We start from the raw sequence: 7,310 nt of genomic DNA, 5'->3' as shown, positions 1-7,310 counted from the left end.
AAGTGCCCATGGGAATTGCTTTAAGGGCCCTTTCACACGTACAGACCGTATGTCCGCATTTTCACCCGTCCGTTGCGGATGAAAACGGGACATACATGGGTCCCTATGTGATTACGGGTGTCAGTGGATGACCATCCGCTGACACCCGTAATTGTCCGCCTCCGCAAAGATCCGCATTTGCGGACGAAAGAAAATCCTATTTACGGTCCGTGTTCATCCGATCCCCCATAGGGGAGAGCAGAGGAAAGACAGGGCGGTCCCTGCACAGTGTGCGGGGACAGCCCTGTCAGCTGCTAGCTCAGCAGGGATTTTACGGAGGATCCCCACTGAGCTTTTGCGGACACACGGAGGCGGATCATTACTGATCCGCCCGTGTGAAAGGGCCCTTACTCTTAATTATATAAGTGAGTTTTTATAAATTATTCCAGCACTGCCATCAAAATCCTTGTTTACTTGTATTAATTTACAATTCATATAATTCAGGCACTAGGATATATTTAGCAAAATGTGTTAACCCCCTTTCCAAATCATTGTCACTGTTGCTGTTATATGACGAAATGACAGATTATCATATCAGCTCTGGGTTCAGTGCAAGAATTTTTTGGGGCTCTTTTGAAGCTTAAATGGTCACTAAAGGAAAACAAATGTTTTGCTGAAATGTCTGTTTACAGGGTATAGAGACATAATAGTTAACTGATTCCTTTTAAAAAAAATTATTAAAAACTAATAAAAACCAATCATATAATGTACCTAGAGTTTAGTTTCGTTTTTGCTGTTGTTTCCTGGTTCTCTGATGTACAGAGACAAAGAGCCAATAGAGGGCAGTGAAGGTTTTGCAAAACGAAACTGGATTGGTGCTGAGGAGTTTTAGGCACACAGTAATCACACCTCCTTGATTAGTCACCACAGTGAGAAATCTTCCAGTACTGTGGTGATCTGGAAACAGACAACCAGGAAGTGTCCAGAACAGAGAGGAATTACAGCAACATCAAAGCAAAAACGAACAATGAGGACATGAAACCAGGACTGCAGTAAGGTAAAGGAAGCTATTTAGCTAAAAAAAAAAAATCCTTTAGTGACCCTTTAAAGCAGCACTCCAACCTTAACCTCACACAGTTGTACAGGCTTCTCTCCTGTACTAAAAATGCTCAGTCTGAATTCAGTGCACCATGTGAGCTTCTTTAAATGTGCAATAGAAGCTGCAGCAAGTCAGATAGAGCCAGCCTAAATTCCTGGCTGCAGTACACCCAGCATTATCCAACCCTTCCTCTCCAGCATGATTGTCCTTTGGTCTACCCCTTTCATTCATTGGATTTCAGTTCTTACAATCATGGAGGCTCAACATCAAATGGTATAATTTCTTAGGGTGGTTTTCATGCAAATGCAGTCTTCCTAGGAACTCCAACTACATCAGATGGACATTTACTCATCAAGACAGTTTAAAATTAGCAAAACCCCTCCATAGAGTAATCCCACTGTTTGCATTAGTGCTGACGGCTCTTAATAGTACTGAAACAGGGTGCTGTGAATAGCACCTGCTGGCCATTGCCATAATTTATGATCTGCCTGCATTGCACAGAGAAGCAGAGATCCAGTGAGGAATTCATTGGGTCTAAAATAAAGTATGTAATGAAAATAAGAATGCTTTATTAAAAAAAAAATGCATAATCATGTTCGGGAGCAAGAAGGCAAAATAATTACAGATTAAGCTTCAGCTTTGAAGAAAACAGAGGAATAAAATATCACTGTTGGAATGGGGGTAAATATTATAATTTTTGGACTGTGACTGGTGCTTACGGAAAGTTGCAAAGGGTGAATAAAAGAATGGAAATGCACAAAAGCTTAAAGTGGAACTCCACCCTAAAGTGGAACTTCCGCTCATCGAAACCCTCCCCCCCCTCCGGTGTCACATTTGGCACCTTTCAGGGGGGAGGGGGGTGCAGATACCTGTCTAAAGACAGGTATTGCCACCCACTTCCGGTCACACAGTCTGCGGGTAGACTGCCGGAAGATCCCGTCCGTCCCCCCCCGTTGTGTTCTGGGAAACACTCGTCTCCCAGAACACAGCATGCACCAGTGAGCAAGGTGCTCACGACTCACGCAAATGCGCCGTAGGGAACCGGGCAGTGAAGCCGCAATGCTTCACTTCCTGGTTCCCTCACCGAGGATGCCTGTGGGGGCAGCAGAGTGACAAGCGATTGCTCGTCTTCTGCTGCCGACGCCACTGGACTCCAGGACAGGTAATTGTCCTAATATTTAAAGTCAGCAGCTGCAGTATTTGTAGCTGCTGGCTTTTAATACTTTTTGCACGGCAGAGCTCCGCTTTAACACTGAAGTAATACATTTAATTACAATAAGTAGAAAGCATTAAAGGTATAGCTAATTGCATCAGCTAAAACAAGGGTCTGTCAATTAGTCATGAATCCAAACTTTAGAAAGCGGGACTTGTTAGGGAGATGAGGACCAGCGGAATTCACAGAGGGCCATGGCTAAAAGTGGATATAGTGAAATTATGGTTATTATTGGGTGCGGCTTTCTAGAGTCTGCACCTACTAGCATATACTCTGCACACTTATGCTGCAGTCCTTATACTCACAAAATACTCCTTAAAGCGGTTCTCCACCCTAATTACAACATTGCCTCTATTACATTTTCTCGATCAAAAACGCTAAAAAACGATGTTTTCATTTTCTAAATCTGTACAGTACCTGTAATATTGATGAGGCTTCCGGTCTGTAACGTTGCGGGAATAATACGGGCATTCCGACACTTCCTGTTTGAAGCAGTGTACTCTGGGAGCTTCTCTGCATAGCTCCCTGTCTTCACTTTGCAGCCGTGATATCAAATATCGCGGTATTTCTTATGCAAGCTACAGATTATTATGCTGGGACATCAGCATCCACACGAACCATGAAGTGCCTGCTTGTGGGCTTATGCGGGGAATATAACTACATATTTCGCAACGAATGGCAGCGGAGCGGCCGCGAAAAAAAAAAAACGCGAGTTTAAAGAATAACTGGCATTAGCAATTTAAATAGCCCTTTAAAAAAAAAGTTTTTGCATGGGAGAACCGCTTTAATTGCAGTGGCACAAATGACATTTTTACAGACTCACATACTGTAAACCTCAGCACAACGCTGAATTGGGGAGACAGAGCTGCAATGGTGACACAGGGCTGCAATGAGGACACAGGGCTGCAATGGGGACACATGGCTGCAATGGGGACACATGGCTGCATTGGGGACACATGGCTGCACTGGCAACACATAGCTGCATTGGGAACACATGGCTACACTGGCGGACATGTGGCTGCACTGGCAGACACATAGCTGCATTGGGGACACAGGCTGAATTGGGGACACATAGCTAAATTGGGGACACATAGCTGCAATGGGGACACAGATAAAGTTGTTAATATTTATTTTTATAACTTGATTCTGCATAAAACATTTAAGTGTCATTTCATGAGGTAATTTATGAGGGTGGGATTCGGGGCGGGGCATAGTAGAGGTTGGGTGGGGCAACTGGTGGCGAGTAACCCTTGAGGCCTGGCTAGTAGCTCAGGACTTTAAATTTTGAGCTCTGGTATATACAATGCAACATTCAGTCATGTAAAACATAGCTTATAGAATGTATAGATTAGGAGTAGAACACAAAGCACAAGATACAAAGATCAAAGGTCAGGAGAATGCTACATAGTCTTGCCTGTTGGTCCCCAGGGTTAAAATGAGTGGGGATAAGAATCTCCCCTTTCAGTATCTGCATTGGTGACATGAAGAACCCCCCTTCCCAGGCATTGGTAGTCAGTCAGCAGATTAACCCCATTTCATTCCTAGACATTGGTGATCAGTGAGAGCCCATTCTCACCAGGGCCTTACAGTTAGGCCCTGTACACACAGGCAAGAATCTCGTCAGGATAAAAACTTTGTTTTCCCTGACGAGATTCTTACCTTTTCAAAAGAACCGCGGTTCTCTTGAAAGGCAAGAACGCATTGACGTCATTGCATACGATGAGCATGCGCTCGTCACATTCGATACCGTCGCCGCCACCTTGCTTCACCTTACCTCTGCCGTGGAAGCTACCACGCATGCGTCAAAGTTATTTTGAGCATGCACTGGTTTCCACGGCGACAGGTAAGTATACACACTCTCGGGTTTCTCGTTGGGAAACAGGCCGACAAGAATCTCGACGAGAAAAAAAAGCGCTGGTTCTCTTTTTTTCTCGTCGAGATTCTGGCCAGATTTTCTGACGAGAAACCTGAAAGCCTTGTACACACGAACAGTTTTCTCGACAAGAAGCAGTTTTCTTGCTGGTTTTTGCCGAAAAAAATGGTCGTGTGTACGAGGCCTTACTCGTGTCATATGCATTGGTGCACTGTGGCGCCATTCATCATGCACTGAATATTAGTAGTAAACCTACAGGGCTGTCACATTCATAAACTGGTTAAAAAAGCTATCCACCGTCTACTGCAGTATGCACTTCATGTCTGATTGAATTCAGCATTGTCATTCACAAAACAGGGAGCGTCTTACCTGACTATACCAATGCCTGATGATTATTAAAGCCTGCATGTTATCTGCATACAATACATTTTATTTGTGCTCTCTCCTTCTCAGCCACCTCTGCTGCACATGGGCAGCTGACAAGGCACAAGGGCTTTCTGGAGATGTGGTCTTTCTCTAAGTTGGCCCTATGGGGAAACAGAGGATCATCAAACTACTTCTGCACACTGATGTAGCACTGTCCACTGTGTCAAATGCTTATCTAGCAGCAAAGAATCCAGCAACAACTGTAACTGCCCATCCCTGCATGTGGAGTTGAGTACTGGAACAAGTGTTTTGCTAGTTGGTTCCAAGACACAGCCGAATACATGGGATCGCAGGCGCCAGGCAAATATCCAAGCAAACATGCACAGAATAAAAAACAACCAACACCCATTTAATGAATTAAAATTGGTCATGGCCTGGTTTATTGGTTTAAAGAACATTTTTAATTAAAACATCAGTTTTCTTCACATCAAATAATATTTTCACCATTATTATTCAAAAATAAACCATACTCAGCCCAGCCACTCAGACTTGAGCTGACTCAGCAATTAACTTTACCATTTCCTTACATCTCTGTACATGACGCTGAGCACATGCACTCAACTTCTTTGAGCGACCATGGCGAGGCCTGTTCTGAGTGGAACCTGTCCTGTTAAACTGCTGTACGGTCTTGGCCACCATGCTGCAGCTCAGTTTCAGGGTCTTATAATGAAAGACTGCCCCCATCCCTGGTATGCGAAACCAAGAAAGGAAAGATTTGTATCTGGACGCAAAAACGCAATGTGGGTCTGTAAAGTGTTTTTATTAACATATACTAATACAGATAAGGTAAAAACACAATGCAGGTAAGATAAGTATAAATGTAACATACGGTCCATATATATGCACGTAAAGGTATAACGTGATTAGTCTCATGCCCACTGTCAACATCCATATTAAGCATTATATAGCACAAAACATGGTTGGTAAAATTGTACCATAGTCAGACATAGTTAGTAAAAAGGTACCAAAATGGAATTGCATGTAATATTGTAGCTGTGGCATCAGAAAGAGCTTGACGCATTTCGTGGATGTGTCCACTCATCAGTAGTGTTGCTCACGAATATTCGAATTGCGAATATTCGACTCGAATATAGCATATTCGAGAAATCGCGCTATATTTCGAATTTCGCGGTGAATATTCGCAATTCCGAATATTCGCATTTTTTCAATTTGATTTTTAAAACAGATCACATCCTATCGACGTCTAAAAGCATTGCTGGTATGATTAGAGACCCTGGGCCGAGTAGCTAAGCTGAGGCGATCCTTTTATGTTGCCAAATTGAAAAAAAAAAAATTGCGATTTTTCGCTATTGCGAATGCGAAAATGATTGCGAATTTTCGATAACTGTGGTAGGAGAACTCTGATTGTCTCTGATGCAAAAGGGGGGGGCTTTGTGTATGTGTATGTTATGAATATTTGTATGTTTGATATTATTATTTTTTGTAAGAAGGAAAAAATTGCGCATACCTTAAAAAAGGGGAGAATACAGCAGCAACTCAAAAATGTTATACAACATAAATTAATACAAGACAGAAAATGGAGTCGCTCTACAAGAATAAAAAATATGTCTAGTGACAAGACATGTGGGCAAATTATAAAATAAGCAAGCGCAAATAACTTGTGAAATACACAGTGAAACAAATATATAAAGAAATATAGTCCCAATAATAGAAAAATAATCTTTCATAAAAATGTCTTTGATATGTGAAGTGAAAAAAAGTCCAAAGCATGCAGCATGAACGTGTTCAATCTTTAAGGTGTTTGATTGACAAACGGCTGTGACAGATGGATAGAGTAAAGAATCACCACCAATGCAAAACACTTTTTATTTTCTATTGTAAAATATCAAGAATATTCTGAGCCAATCAGAGTGCTCCTTCCGCATTTGCCGAATATTCGCAATTATTTTGTATTGTAAAATATCAAGAATATTCTGAGCCAATCAGAGTGCTCCTTCTGCATTTGCCGAATATTCGCAATTATTTTGTATTGTAAAATATCAAGAATATTCTGAGCCAATCAGAGTGCTCCTTCCGCATTTGCCGAATATTCGCAATTATTTTGTATTGTAAAATATCACGAATATTCTGAGCCAATCAGAGTGCTCCTACAGCATTTGTCGAAATTGCGCAATAAATATCGCATTCGCATGTTGCGATATTTCGATAGAATATCACGAATATTCTGAGCCAATCAGAGCGCTCCTCCAGCATTTCTCGAAATTGCGCAATAAATATCGCATTCGCATGTTGCGATATTTCGATAGAATATCACGAATATTCTGAGCCAATCAGAGTGCTCCTACCGCAGTTATTAAAAAATCGCAATTATTTTCGCATTCGCAATAGCGAAAAATCGCAATCATTTACTTTCGATAAAATATCACGAATATTCGAATTTAGCGAATATATCTCGAATATTCGAATATATATTCGAGATATATCGCGAAATCGAATATGGCATATTCTGCTCAACACTACTCATCAGGAGCATATGCGACAAAATATCTATGGAGTATATATAGATATAATAAACATCAGTATGACTAGAAAAGAAAAGGTATTAAAAAGGTAGATGGGGAAGATGAACATCTTCCGCCCATACTTACACAGATGGACAGTGGATGTAGCATGTGATGGCAGGAAAAGGGTGGACTGAGGACATCAGTGTCAGGGTCTTGGCAATCTTCTTATAGCCTAGGCCATCTTTATGTAGAGCA

The sequence above is a fragment of the Rana temporaria genome, chromosome 2 (assembly GCF_905171775.1).
Source record: "Rana temporaria chromosome 2, aRanTem1.1, whole genome shotgun sequence".
In the NCBI taxonomy this organism is placed as follows: Eukaryota; Metazoa; Chordata; class Amphibia; order Anura; family Ranidae; genus Rana; species Rana temporaria.
The sequence above is the reverse complement of the archived record's forward strand: the minus strand, read 5'-3'. Positions refer to the sequence as shown.